Source organism: Mauremys mutica, chromosome 14, assembly GCF_020497125.1.
Source record: "Mauremys mutica isolate MM-2020 ecotype Southern chromosome 14, ASM2049712v1, whole genome shotgun sequence".
Classification (NCBI taxonomy): domain Eukaryota; kingdom Metazoa; phylum Chordata; order Testudines; family Geoemydidae; genus Mauremys; species Mauremys mutica.
Window position 1 is genome coordinate 30,145,772 of NC_059085.1, and position 14,554 is coordinate 30,160,325.

The 14,554-nt window shown below is 40.6% G+C and overlaps 1 long non-coding RNA gene across 1 annotated transcript in view; it reads left to right on the forward strand.

Annotated features, from left to right (window-relative positions):
- LOC123349453 overlaps nt 1-3,072 on the forward strand; it is a 96,576-nt gene extending 93,504 nt beyond the window's left edge. Inside the window, exon 3 of the long non-coding RNA XR_006573541.1 lies at nt 3,024-3,072. This is a non-coding gene — a long non-coding RNA (uncharacterized LOC123349453). The remainder of the gene's footprint in view (nt 1-3,023) is intronic.
- The last annotated feature ends 11,482 nt before the right edge of the window (nt 3,073-14,554 follow it).

A 14,554-nucleotide genomic window follows, 5' to 3' on the forward strand; every position in this document is an offset into this window, starting at 1 on the left:
ATACGTACATATCTGTGTATTTATATACACAAGGGCACGGGCTGCCAAACATCAGCTTCATCTGGTAGCTTTACTAGGATCCTTCTCAGCACACTTCCAGAGCAAGCATGCCTATATGCAAATATAAAAGTCAGTTTCTATGAATACTTATGCATGTGACTTTGAAATATTGTTTCCACAAACATCCATGACAGTGATCCAATGCAAAAGGCATGTGAGCGTGGCTGAAGCAAATCCATTTGTAAATGCAAGCAGCTGCTAAGACCCCAGTCTAAGAAAGCACTTAAGCATGTGCTTAATTTCAAGTACATTAGTACTTCAACTACTCCACGCGCTTAAAGTTAAGCATGTGTTTTGCTGGATCAGGCCCTAATGGACTATTAGTTTATAATATTTACCCAGCTATATAATACATACTATTTAAAAGTTAATTTTGCTTGGCAGATCACTTGCATTCATATTTACAAGAATTACATGTGCTCCATGATTACAAATGAACATCAAAGAATGAACTCTGTGTCTAATTGTTGCAAAGGTAAATGTGGTAAAGACATACACCTTGCAACAAGGACTCTCACATAAAAAATGTACATTGTGTTTTTATAGTCTAACAAGACCTACAAAACTGCCATAGAAATTATGGTCAAGACTGCATATATTACGAATGTTTTAACACTCTGAGTCCTTTACCTAATCCTCTTTGTCACTGAGGGTAAGGACACTTGACAGCATAAAAGTGCACTTCTCTCAGCATTAACACAATTAAGGGAAAGCAGCAAAGAATCCTGTGGCACCTTATAGACTAACAGACGTTTTGCAGCATGAGCTTTCGTGGGTGAATACCCACTTCTTCAGATGCAAGTGGTGGAAATTTCCAGGGGCAGGTTTATATATGCAAGCAAGAAGCAAGCTAGAGATAACGAGGTTAGTTCAATCAGGGAGGATGAGGCCCTGTTCTAGCAGTTGAGTGAAAACCAAGAGAGGAGAAACTGGTTCTGTAGTTGGCAAGCCATTCACAGTCTTTGTTTAATCCTGAGCTGATGGTGTCAAATTTGCAGATGAACTGGAGCTCAGCAGTTTCTCTTTGAAGTCTGGTCCTGAAGTTTTTTTGCTGCAGGATGGCCACCTTAAGATCTGCTATTGTGTGGCCAGGGAGGTTGAAGTGTTCTCCTACAGGTTTTTGTATATTGCCATTCCTAATATCTGATTTGTGTTCATTTATCCTTTTCCTTAGAGACTGTCCAGTTTGGCCGATGTACATAGCAGAGGGGCATTGCTGGCATATGATGGCATATATTACATTGGTGGACGTGCAGGTGAATGAACCGGTGATGGTGTGGCTGATCTGGTTAGGTCCTGTGATGGTGTCGCTGGTGTAGATATGTGGGCAGAGTTGGCATCGAGGTTTGTTGCATGGATTGGTTCCTGAGCTAGAGTTACTATGGTGCGGTGTGCAGTTACTGGTGAGAATATGCTTCAGGTTGGCAGGTTGTCTGTGGGCGAGGACTGGCCTGCCACCCAAGGCCTGTGAAAGTGTGGGATCATTGTCCAGGATGGGTTGTAGATCCCTGATGATGCGCTGGAGGGGTTTTAGCTGGGGACTGTATGTGATGGCCAGTGGAGTCCTGTTGGTTTCTTTCTTGGGTTTGTCTTGCAGTAGGAGGCTTCTGGGTACACGTCTGGCTCTGTTGATCTGTCTCCTTATTTCCTCATGCGGGTACTGTAGTTTTGAGAATGCTTGGTGGAGATTTTGTAGGTGTTGGTCTATGTCTGTGGGGTTAGAGCAGATGCGGTTGTACCTTAGTGCTTGGATGTAGACAATGGATCTTGTGGTGTGCCCAGGATGGAAGCTGGAGGCATGAAGGTAGGCATAGCGGTCGGTAGGTTTTCGGTATAGGGTGGTGTTAATGTGACCATCAATTATTTGCACCTTCCTAGACACTACGGTGCAAATAATTGATGGTCACATTAACACCATCACAGGACCTAACCAGATCAGCCACACCATCACCGGTTCATTCACCTGCACGTCCACCAATGTAATATATGCCATCATATGCCAGCAATGCCCCTCTGCTATGTACATCGGCCAAACTGGACAGTCTCTAAGGAAAAGGATAAATGGACACAAATCAGATATTAGGAATAGCAATATACAAAAACCTGTAGGAGAACACTTCAACCTCCCTGGCCACACAATAGCAGATCTTAAGGTGGCCAACCTGCAGCAAAAAAACTTCAGGACCAGACTTCAAAGAGAAACTGCTGAGCTCCAGTTCATCTGCAAATTTGACACCATCAGCTCAGGATTAAACAAAGACTGTGAATGGCTTGCCAACTACAGAACCAGTTTCTCCTCTCTTGGTTTTCACTCAACTGCTAGAACAGGGCCTCATCCTCCCTGATTGAACTAACCTCGTTATCTCTAGCTTGCTTCTTGCTTGCATATATAAACCTGCCCCTGGAAATTTCCACCACTTGCATCTGAAGAAGTGGGTATTCACCCACGAAAGCTCATGTTGCAAAACGTCTGTTAGTCTATAAGGTGCCACAGGATTCTTTGCTGCTTTTACAGATCCAGACTAACACGGCTACCCCTCTGATACTTGACAATTAAGGGATATACTCTTGGAATGAATGAAAGAAAGGAAGGATAGCTCATCTCTCAAGGTGGTTTGATTCATCAAATGAAGTGAGATGTACAGAGAATAACCTTTCTCCCCCTGATTTATGTACATTTTCTGTTTTAAAAAAAATCATTATTTGTATTGGTTTAATGACAGTCAGATTTAGAGGCCTAAATTATAGGGCAGGTAGGTTATCTGCAACCAGAGACTTGGATTTCATCTACATAAAGTCCATAATAGCTATCATCTGTTTAAATAACATTGATGGGATGGGCGCAAGTCAGCTACCTGCTGAATGAGAGAAAATCCAGCTCTCAGGAGACTTTGAAGGTTTTGTGTTGGAGAGTAACATTTCTTAGTAAGGTATGCATCTTTGTTTTTTGTTTTGTTTTTTAGGTTCCTAAGATCCCAAGATGGATGCAGCTACAGTAGAGAGAAATCAAAGGTACTGAATAATGGCAAAATGCCTAAAACGTCCTAGGTGATGAGTTCTTAGGTTTAAGAAATCACATCTTGTTTATTGATATTTGTATGGTTTGTGGATTTCTTTATTTTTTCATCTGGCCACCAATTTTCCTTTCCTCCTTAAATAATTCTAAAGCTATATTATCTTAGGCAGGATTTGAAATTAGCTAGGCCTATGCTTGGAGTTTGTTGTTGGAGAAGACCGGGGGAGGCAAATGTTATGTTCAAAGCATAAACACAGAGAAGTTAGATAAAAACATAAAATACTCTTGCTGGAAGGTTGCAATGTAACACTACTTTATTTCTCCGTGTTGGAAAGGTAAGCTGCCAGTTACATGTTGCTGCATATTTATGTCACAGGTTGAAGCTGACAAATGTTAACAAATTTTAAATTAAAAAAAAAGTGTTTTCAGGTATAGTCCGTAGTCTCCACTTTCAGCATAAGCATAAGCTTTTGTAGAGCATATCTCCTGAATGGCCATGATGCCATTTAATTTTTCACCCATCTATGTATTGTGGGAGTTCTAGTGAGTGACAATAATATGGACATGTGAAATTGAAATCAAGCATATTAATACAACCTTGTTCTGTGTTAATGGCACAAATAATGCATGTTCGTTGGGGAGGTTCTGATCTGGTTCTGCTAAATTGAAAGCTTCACTGTAGGTTTAAATGTGTATTTTACATAAATGTTCTAGGTTCCATGAGCTTGTCTTGCTCCAGGTTCCATGAGCTTGTCTTGCTGTAGTTGGTCTCCAGTAGACACTTATCCGCATTGGAACTGCTGCACAATTTGGCAGCTTCTCTTCAAGAAAAGTCTTATTTTAGAATAGCCTTGGTGATATAGCCTAGGACCAAATGTATGTTTTCAAGACTGTGTAGCTATGGTAGCTCACCGCTTGGGCTGATTATCAGACAGCCCGGAGATCTAAAATTGATTAGATTGATTCAAAACCATTTCAAAAGCAGTTTCGTGGAAGAGTCACAAAATATGTGGCTGGGAAGAAGATATTTTATATCTCACAATAAACGGGATATGTGAGCAGGAAAATCTCTCAGAATGTAATCTCATTTATTGGGAGAACCAATTACCTTTACTCTTTGTGAACTGAATATGAGTGATATAGAGTGGAGATGGGAGGAAAAGAGGACTGTGGAAGTGACTATAGCTGAATTAATACTCCACTGATCATTTTAAAATATGAGTCAAAACTTACCAGGTGCTCATCACTCTCTGCTCCAACAACACCATGTAGTGCTCTACTGCTTTACTGTCCACTTACTTCTATGCATACATTTAAAAAGATTGACAACACACTCACTTTAGTGCACTTCCCTGATTATAGCTGGTTGTTTATACTAGTGATCTGTTTCATATTTAAATCATGCACAGGGAGCTGAACTTAAGGAGCTACTGTGCCCAGCCTGCATTGACATCTAGGATGGTACAGCATACTCTATCCAGTGCACTCAGCTTGTTATGTGAGTTGGTATGGAAGGGGACAGGGACAAGGTTGCTCCTACCCACTGCTCCCTTTGGAGAATTTATGTGGCCTGTTGGTTCACAGAGTATCTGTGTGCACAGGGACTGTACTGATGCCTGCCCTTAGCTAGACAATAAAGTCAGGAAGATACCTCATGCCCACACCCTGTGCAGTCTGCCTCATGCTGATTGTCTGATTATTTAGGTCACAGTATAGCTAACAGTCCTCTTCCTGGATCCCCAGTGGCTCCAGCTGATAACATATCTCTACAATCAGAAATGAATGTGGGAATGGGGATGAGGTTCAGACTAAAACAATAAAATAATGGAGATGGTGAGGCAGGAAATTTATTAGCAGGTTCCACACAGACCATTGCTAGTAAGGACCCAGGCACATATCTAGGGGTGCTGCCCACTGCGTTCCGTTGTTCATAAAGAAGACTCTGATAAAATAAAAAATCACTACGATATTTCTGAAAACCTAATTGGGTTGGATTCTCCATTCACACCACTGTAAATCAGGAGTACTTCCATTGAAATCCATGGCCTTACTTTGGTATGAAGCTGGTACAAGTGAGATGAGAATTGGGTCCATGATCTCTGGTATCTTTCCATCTAATTTTCCATAAGTATTCAGAGTAGGAAGATTATACTCTGAAAATGTGGACAATTCCCATGATACAAGCCTTAGGTTATTTAAAATCAAGGAGCCACCCTTTCTTTACTAAGAGCATGGTATAATATATTTACAGATGAGGTGTTACTTTGAAGTTAGGATCTTGTCTTTGATCAAAAGCATACAGCCTCCCTCATGTCTCTCACAAAGAGTCAGTAGTTATATTGCACTGGTGTGTTTTTTAATGTTTAGGACAGCAAAAATGACATTTACATGAAACAGCAATCCTGGGAATGTATGAGATAAGACAATTTCAGCTCTGGGGTTTGGAAAATTCTCGCAAGCAGACTTTAAATCAAGAACAAGTAATAGCATGTCATGCACACTTTGCCTCCCTTACCTGCTGTTAATTAAAGCACTGATAAAGGAGGTCTGTCAACATTAATATGATGAAAAGTAAAACATGTTTTAAAAAATTTCCAGATGAAAGTATGGTTAATCAGTATTACAGAAAAAGGTTTCTAGTAGGTGCCTCTAATTTGGCTTGCTTGTTTCAAGAGTGTGGCTTTATAACTCCAGCAGTGTCTGCTCCCACAGAGGATAAAGGAGAGAATCAAGCAGGCCGAATGCTGCTGGAGGCAAAGGCCCTGAGTAGTGGTCCCTACTCCATGCGCTCAGTCCAGCACTGGACTTGGCAGCCAGCCATAGCACTAACCACAACAGCCCCAAGTCTGTTGGGGTGCCAGTGCCGCCAGTGGTCCTGATTTCCCATTGCCTGTGCTCACCACATACATGTTGAATGGCAAATGTCTCTGACAAATAAATATAGGGTGAATTAAAAGCCATGCCTATCCCAGAGGTAGGAAAAACACATCATCAAATATCAAGGCATCATTAAAGAGGACCAGTCATGGGACCATGTTTCACATTCTCACATGACATCAGTGGAAGACAAGTGACATTGATATTGTTACATGAATGGCATTTACTACAATGATAAAACTAACATGCACTATTAACACTAATGAATGGAGCTGCTGTGCTACAGAAGGGGGAACTAACATTTCTATTTACAATGCATCACTGTTTCGTAAGGGCTACAGCAAAGGTAACTTTTAAACAGTTGTAGAGGTACAGTGAGCAGGATTTGTCTCAGAGGAACCAACAAAGATGTAAAAATACATTACTTTTCTCTACAATGTGTGTAATAACTTAGAACCTAAAATGTGCAGAAGCCTATGTATTACAACTTACCTGGAACTTGGAGGGAGGAGCATAGGCTGCAGCTGGGAAGAGGTTGGAGGAATCTTTAGGAAATCAATATGCATGCACATGGTTAGGAATGCTAAGTTGCAGTGGAAAAAGCTCTGTAAATATTTGCTTTAAGAAACAGTTTGTTAATTAATATGTGAGGACTCCATTCTGATTTATTGCTTAGCATGCTGTACATGAAACGTGGTGGATGGGCTGAGTATTTAGACTGCTCCTTCAGCAGATAGATGGATAAAGATTAAACAACAAGCTCTTGTAAATAAAGCCCAGTTCCCTGACATTTTATTTCCAATAATGTCATCCCAGTGTAAAGTGAAGCTATTGCATCATTCTTTGAAGGAACCAAAACTTCTATCACCGAGATACATTATTGTATGCAGTATTGCTGTATCCATGTTGGTCCCAGGATATTAGAGAGACAAGATGGGTGAGAAAAGTTGGTCCAATAAAAGATATTACCTCACCCACCTCATCTCTGGGATACATTATGGTAGGGGTTCTCAAACTCTTTCCTAGGGTGGACCACATTTTAATAGACATTACCAAGTGTATCATGAACGCGTGCAAAGACTGTCTCCCACTTTTAATCCTAAAGCATCTGAGAAGCTCCTATTCACATGGAAAAGCAATATTAGAAGATATTTAATGTATTATAGCAGCTTTCTAATGCAATTTAACAACTTTAAAGAAGGAGGAGCCAACACCCTGTGAACAGCCATTTCTCTGGGGATAACCAGCAAATGCTGCATAGTCCACTAGTTATCAGCAGGATAGTGTGTATGAACATCTGCTCGATGACAGACCCATTCCCCCTTTTCTAGTATACCTGAAGTAAGGAAATTGGGGTGTTTGGTTTGGGGAGCAAATAAATGGTTTTCAGACTCAGCCTCTCTCTGTTACATAATGAACAATGAAGAGGAGGAATAGCCAATCTTGCTCCCATTGGAATCAGTGGAACGACTCTTTTGGCTTGTATGGGGACTGTAATAGGCACTATGTCTTTATAGTGCTGAAGCTGCCACAAGAACGAGTAGCTCTTGCTCCCTTCACTTTTACAATATATTTTATGCCACTGTTTGACTTTTCTCTGGGCACCCAGGGCTGAGTGAGGCTTGCCTTTGCCAAGTGGGTATTAGCTCCCTAATGCAACAAGCCTGTCAGCCACTCAGGCACTTTCCTTTCGGTTATACCAGCCCCGCCTTTCCTCTGCAGGTTGACAATAGATGCATCCCAGCCCCTGAGCCCCTTCAAAGTGTCCCCCCTGATCCCAGCCCCTGATCACTGGCTGCCCATGGAAATCCAGCTCCTCTTTTCCCAAAGGAAGAGTGTACCCCAGTTGTATCTTAGGCCATTGTTCATGTATCACACACAGTTGAGGTCAACTATAGTAAATTAAAAAAGGAAATTTATTTTAGAAAGAATAGCGATTCAAATAGAAACAAGGATGAATAATGAAAATAAATGGTTATGTAGAAAACAAAATAAGATATGAACTAGGGCCTACACTTTTTAATAGTCACCTTTCCTATCTAATAAAGTAGATTCTCATCCCAGGGTGCAGTCTTTTGCAATACTTGCTAGCCCCAAGGAGCTAGGGCCCATTCTTTCTTAAAGCACCCCGACTCATCAAGGCACCTCTCAATGAATGGATCCAAAGTGTCCTCCTTCACCCTGTGATATATTGAATCAATCTTTTGTCTTTATTCTCAGACAGGGTGATCCCCTTGCTGTCATATCCTTCCTTTTCATTTCCAAGTGATTTTGATGTTTTATGGTTTGTCCTCAATGGTTTTCCATTGACTTTTCTGGGTTGGTGAAAAAGTGAACAATTGAACAATAAATTAGATATCAGCCAGCTGGAGTGGGAGGGAGTGTTGAGAATGCGCTCTCGCTTAAATGTGCCATCCCCGAGACATGTTGACTCCCTTTCACTCTAAGACCATAAGGGCATAATTTTCAATATAGTTACATTATTCCTCAAATATTACTCATAAACACATCTTGCAATGATTACGAGTATTGATAAAAATACAAAGTTTCAGGAGAGACCTCACATGCTACCCTTTATGGATAAATACCATGAAAGCAATGTATTACGTGTATTGAATTTATCAGGTCTAAATCAGGAGTTGCTTGTAAAGAACAGTGACCCCTTTGACCACCTGGTCCTCTGTGTAACACACTGGGTTCATGTGTTTTGACATTTGTTTTGACATCTACTTTTGTTATAACCTTTCTCATGAGAACAGTGTTTAAATGCTGTCTATATTCTGGAAAAGACAACAACATATGTCTTTAAATTAATACTGGTTAAACTTGTTCTTCATAATAAAATATTATTGACACAACTTTATTTATATGGCAGTAGTGATAAATTACATGATGTGCTCACAGCATACATTAGTTTGAAGAAAAGCCAAGAAAACAATTACGTGGTTCAAAATTGTGTCCTGGATCGATGGCCCGATTTTTAGAAGTGCTGAGCGCCCATAAATCCCACTGATGTCAACGGGAGCTGTAGGCACTCAGCATCTTTGAAAAATCAGACAAAATATTACCATTTTGTTTTTATTAACAATATGAAATGGTAGAATAATTATGATGCATAATGAACATCTCATTTTTATAAGACATTTTTTAGTTGAAACAAATAAAACCATTATCATTATTTAAAACGTGAAGAACTGTTTTGACCTTTCAGTATTCTGTTTTAGGAATATCTTGCGATTTTATTTTTTCCCCACAGAACATGGACGTTAGCATGGGGAAATGGGAATGTCCATCCATTCAAATGATGATTTATTGAAAAGGTCAAAGTAATACATAATCCTGTAATATTAAAAATAAGCATATGAATATGGCATTAAAGTTCAGATACTATACTTAATTTCTGAGGAAAAAGGCCCTGTCTTGCAAACAGCGTTTGGACCCTTACTTCCACCTGGTGTGTTCAGTGGGACATAGAGGGAGCAAGGGACTGCCCATGCAAATCATGCAGCAGGATTGGGGCCATGCTGCTTTCAAGACCAGGGAAAGGTACATTATAGAACACTGAATAGTACTACTACTCAGCAGCTAAATAAAGCTGCACAGCTGGAACTTACTGAACATTTTAAGGTATTTCAAAATTCACACAAAACCACCTGCTAAATGAATCCGAGCCTTCAAAGGGCTTAGGAAAGACACAGTTTTTATTTAAATAACATAATTGTATGATTACTTGAATGATGAAAGGGACTAGCAGTTATTTTGAGGGACAGGCTGCAAAGCCATGTGACTTTGTCACTGTAAATGATATTCAGGTGGCCTGTAACTGGTTTTTACTTCAAATTGTAGATACTGCACCTCTTCATTTTGGAATGATATCATACAGTATTTTCCATGTTTATCTACTGCAATGTGTGTGTGATATATATTGTGATAAAGTTCTTCCTCTACCTTGGTGGCTCCTGCACTTATTGGCGGATTTTGCTAGCCTCAGAGATCTTCCTGTGTTGGATCAGGAGTTGGGAGGTTTGGGGAGAACCCGGGCCTGCCCTCTACCCCGGGTTCCAGCCCAGGGCCCTGTGGACTGCAGCTGTCTAGAGCTGTCTGGAACAGCTACACGACAGCTAAAATTCCCTGGGCTACTTCCCTATGTCCTCCTCCCAACACCTTCTTTGTCCTCACCACAAGACCTTCCTCCTGATGTTTGTTAATGCTTGTACTCCTCAGTCCTCCAGCAGCACGTCCTCTCACTCCCAGCTCCTTACACACACACCTCACTAACTGGCATGAGAGCCTTTTTATACCAGGTGTCCTGATTAGCTTTAATTAATTCTAGTAACTTCCCAATTGGCTACAGGCGTCCTAATTAGCCTGCCTGCCTTAATTAGTTCTAGAAAGTTCCTGAGTGTTCTGGAATAGTCCCTGTTATCTTACCCAGGGAAAAGGGACCTGCTTAACCTGGAGCTAATGTATCTACCTTCAAAAGCAGCAAAGAATCCTGTGGCACCTTATAGATTAACAGATGTTTTGCAGCATGAGCTTTCGTGGGTGAATACCCACTTCGTCGGATGCAAGTGGGTATTCACCCACGAAAGCTCATGCTGCAAAACGTCTGTTAATCTATAAGGTGCCACAGGATTCTTTGCTGCTTTTACAGATCCAGACTAACACGGCTACCCCTCTGATAGTATCTACCTTCGACCACTCTCTTGTAGCCATCTGGCCTGACCCTGTCACTATATATATAATTTAAGCCACTGCTGTGACCTCTCAGTGATGGTTAGTTTACTATGAGCTAGGGAACAGCAGCACAAGTCTCCTGCAGCATGTGACTCTTCCCTGGAGCCAGCCAACACATACCCTAAAGAGGGGGTCTGGCCAGATGAGTTGAGATAGTACCATATAATAATATGACGGCTTTTGCTCTGGACATTCTCTATGCTGATTGGCTGATGGCTACATCCCTCTCTCTGTCTCTTTACCTCAGCCTCATTTCATCTCTTCTCCATGTCCTTTTTTTTTCTTCCCCCTTTCTTCTTCTCTGCCCTACCTCTTCAATGTTCCCGCTCCCTTACTTTGTCTATGTTCTGCTAATCCATTGCTAACAATCCCATCTAAAGAATTAAAAAACAAACAAACCCTCCAATCCTTCCCAGTTGCAGTTTTTGGCACTAACTCTGCTTGTGTGTTATATCCCTTTCCCTTCCCCTTTGTCTGCCTCAAGGAGTTTACAATCTATCTGTTTGTACAGTGCCTAGCACAATGGAGCCCTGTTCTCTATTGGTCCCTGGATGCTACCCTAATGCAAATAACAACTTCAGTCTTATGACATTTTCAGTCTTAGATCTCAAAGCAGTTTACCAAAAAATAGGTATCATCATCTGCATACTGTAAATTGGGAAACTTAATGTTCTACCTTCTCTGTAAGGATGAAGGGACTACAATGTGGGTCTGCACAGCTTGGGGCAGCTGATGTTCTCACAGTGCCACCATGGAGCAATGTGAGGAAAAAGGTGCCACAGGAAGAAACCACCCAAGGGACCCAAAATGACCTACTCTATGGCCCTCTGATTGTCTAGCCACTCTATTTAGTCCTGGAAGGTGCCACAGGAAGTTTTCTGGGCAACAATACATACTTTGTGCCTGCTGCAGTTCCAGACCTCATGTTGTCTCCTGATCTCCAGCCTGACTAAAACCTTGGCTCTTGCCTCCTGCCTCTATCTCTGACTCTGACCCTGATTCCTGCCTCCCCATTCCAGCCTGGTACTACCACTGATCCCTGGCCTGACTTTGACCCCAACTCTTGCTCATTAAACTTGGTTCTAGCGATTCCTCTGACTTCTGCTCACTGACTACCATCCCTGATGTGTGGATTCCAGCCTAGCTGTGACTACTAGGCCAGACCCTTACACCCTACTACCTTACATTCTCCTTATTATTGCAGAATCAGAAGCCAAAGATTTCAATATTGTGTTTCTTTCCTACATCGTAGCGCCCTCTTAAGGAAGTTTGGGATGCCATGAACCACCTATGAAGCCAGAAATAAAGCTGATTTCTCCTTGAAATCAGAGTGAGTTTTGGCCCTTAGATGCTGATTAGTAATCTGAATAGAAAAAAATGTCACCCCAAATTTTATTCTTCACTAGTAACGATTTGCCTGGAGATTCTGCAGCAAAAGGAAATAGTTTTTGATATTTTCCTTTTCCACATGAATCCTGTCTTTGATTTTCTTTAGATGCTGGTTTCTTTATGCTACTGGTTCCCTTGGAAGTGAAGAATGTGAGAAGGAGATGTTGGAAGTATTTTAACAAAGTAGATTTTGTGTTTCCCAATCTCCCCCTCAACTGTAGCTGACTAGACACAGCAAACTCTTCCCCTTCCACTTTTACATTATATTATCTTATGGAATTTGTAGCATAACTAGACCCTAAAATGAAGATTGAAAGTCAAATTCTGTACTTACCTAACCAAGTATAAATTTCAGTGGAGTCATGGCAGCGGAGTTATTTCTCATTTATACCAGTGCAGAATTTGGTGCTTAATCTGGATTTGGTCCAAACATGAAAATCTTCTGAGGTTTGTTATAACATCAGAATCTTTTAAGGTTTGTCCATCTCTGTATCATATTGGATAATGCCATCTGAAAACCTCCAAATGCCAATGAACCTATGGGTTAGAACTTACGGAGAAGTGTCCTGTAACTGTTTATGGACTAGAGATTCATGATACAACATGCTTTGCATATACTCAGCAGGAACAGCTGCTGCTGTTCTTCTTATGGTTGCATTATAAAGAACAGAAGACATAACTGAGTAGATTCTAGCATGTGAAAGTTTGTAGAAAAGAGATGCTAATGCTCTTTCTACTCTCTCTCTGGCGTGCATCAGATGTCTCTGATGTAATTTGTAGCAAGTATATGGTTACAAGTTGCATGTCTGATAATTCTACTGACCTATGCATACCTTAAAAATTAGTACAAGGCAAATTGCAGTGATTGCCAAGGGCGTTCCTTTTTAAGTGTTTGGAGAACTTATAAAAGGTGTTGAGCATGTGTGTGTATACAAATATGCATTATATATAATACATATACAGCCAGTCAGCATTGTTCTCTTTTAAATCCTGGGTAGTATAGATATATAGTCTCTTCATGTGTACAGAAGCTTTGAAAATTGCCATTTTTATAAAATAAATATAGTTCACGTACTACTTAAATCAACTGTTTTATTTGATTTACATTTCAATATCCAGAAGGTTTAAGCAGAACCAATGTCTGGGCCCTTAGGCATTTCCCTTGACTGCTTAGGAATGCCTACAGCCGAGTACTGACTTGCTTACAAATCTGAAAGCACAGTTCATATGAATACTGCAGGTGCTTTTATTTCTCAAGAATGAGAAGCAATTCCAGAGCTAATTCTCCTAATGCTGAGTTTTTAGAAGAAGTCAGACATGGATGCAACTGGAACATTTTCAAAGGAGCCTTTCACCATTAATGTAGGCTCCTAGATGGGGACACCTGTCCTGAACTGGATTTGAGGAGAATGGCCCTTTTCCTTTGCAAACTTGTACATTCTATATCTTTGGGGAGGGCTACTAGTGGGGAGGGCTGTGTCTCTTAGCACATATTCAGTTATAAGAAGTGCACAGAGAGTTGATTAATCAATGGGAGTTGCTAATAATTGATTCTGGATATTTTCTTCAAATGTTTTTCAGTGATTCATGAAACCCTTATCAAAATTCAAAAGGCACTTCATGAATCAACCAGGAGCTAAAAAAATTAGCAGTAATGAGCTCATTTCCATAGAAATGGGACTAAGCTCACTGATGGGTCAAACTGTTTGCTGTACTTCTACTTCTCCCTCTCTTCTTCATTTCTTATGCTCTTATTTCACGCATCATTATCTTCCATCCTCTCTATATCTAAAGCGTGCCTCTCAACTCTTTATTCTCTAACCAGGAATTGCAACTTGGAGGTATTTTAAAATGGTGGTGGAAAAGCTTAAATATCATTTTCAGCTTTGAAACCCATGATTCAATCCATAACAAACCATAGTGTTAAGCAAAAATTTATAGTGCACAATCCTCCCCATTCCCACTGGATTAGTAATGTGTTCTAATGGTACTGCATTTGTATTCTTTCTTCCACAAGATATCAAAGCTAATTCATAGTGTTTCTCTCATATGCCCCAGCAATTTAGTGTTTTCCATTCCTAGAGATTCACCACTAACAAAGATGAAAGCTGTGGGTCTAGTGAAACAAAACCTGAAGCATCTGAAATGAAATGGTATCTCTTTGAGTTTCTCAGTTTGTGGGAGAGAAGGCATTAGCTTAGTTTTTATATATCATAGGGTGAGACTTTCTCTTTCACATTCCACAGAAGTCATGATGCACTTATGCACATTACAGATTGGTACAGAAGGTCATGCTCCAATGCTGGAGCAACTCAGATTATACTGCTGGTTTCCAAGGGAGGTTGTGGAGGTTTTTAAGGATAGGTTGGATAAACACCTGTCAGGGATGGTCTAAGTATACTTTGTCCTGCCTCAACACAGGGGGCTGGATTTTGTTGACATTTTTAAGTCCTGTCTAGCCCTACATTTCCAAGA